Source organism: Arachis duranensis, chromosome 2 (genome assembly GCF_000817695.3).
Source record: "Arachis duranensis cultivar V14167 chromosome 2, aradu.V14167.gnm2.J7QH, whole genome shotgun sequence".
In the NCBI taxonomy this organism is placed as follows: domain Eukaryota; kingdom Viridiplantae; phylum Streptophyta; class Magnoliopsida; order Fabales; family Fabaceae; genus Arachis; species Arachis duranensis.
In genome coordinates, this window is record NC_029773.3 from 26,170,169 (window position 1) to 26,171,057 (window position 889).

The 889-nt window shown below is 41.5% G+C and overlaps 1 non-coding gene across 1 annotated transcript; it reads right to left on the reverse strand.

The window, feature by feature from the left end:
* Nucleotides 1-457: 457 nt before the first annotated feature.
* Nucleotides 458-565, reverse strand: LOC127745044 (small nucleolar RNA R71). Its single transcript, XR_008006233.1, has one exon. It is a non-coding gene; the product is annotated as a small nucleolar RNA R71 (small nucleolar RNA).
* Between the last annotated feature and the right edge of the window lie 324 nt (nt 566-889).

Sequence of the window (889 nt, forward strand, 5' to 3'; positions counted from 1 at the left end):
AATAGTGGAAGAAGATCTACAAACCACCATAGAAGAAGAAGCGCAGGACAATATTGGAGGAGATGCTGGCAACCATGTTGGGCAAGAGAGGAGAGTCTTAGGCTCCTACATCAACTCAAATCCAGAAAACTGTGGCAGCATCATCCTGAAACCAACAATCCATGCCAACAACTTTGAGATGAAAAATCAACTCATCACACTTGTCTAGAATAACTGTTCATATGAAGGAGGTGCCCAGCAGGACCCAAACCAACATCTCACTACATTCTCAAGGATCTGTGATACTGTAAAGTCTAATGGTGTACATCCTAACATGTACAAGCTACTTTTGTTCCCTTTCTCACTCAAAGATAAGGCATCAAAGTGGTTGGAAGCATTTCCCAAGGAGATCTTAACCACATGAGATGATGTTGTAAATAAATTTTTAGCAAGATTTTACCCTCCACAGAGAGTCAACAGACTAAGAGGTGAGGTGAAAACTTTCAGACAGTAAGATGGTGAAACACTCTATGAGGCCTGGGAGAGGTTCAAAGATTTGACAAGGAAATGCCCACCGGATATGTTCAATGAGTGGGTACAACTACACATCTTCTATGAAGGGCTGTCATATGAGTCAAAGCAAGCAGTAGATCATTCTTCAGGAGGATCACTCAATAAGAAGAAGACCATTGAAGAAGCCATAGACGTCATTGAGATTGTGGTTAAGAATGAGTACTTTTATGCTTCAGAAAGAGCTTAAAGGAGAGGAATAATGGAGCTCAATTCAATGGATGCCCTGTTAGCCCAAAATAAAGTGATCACTGCACAACTAGCAGCCTTGACCAAGAAGATGAAGATCAATCAAGTCTCAGCTATTCAAGCCCAAGCCCCTCAACAAGAAGGAGATACA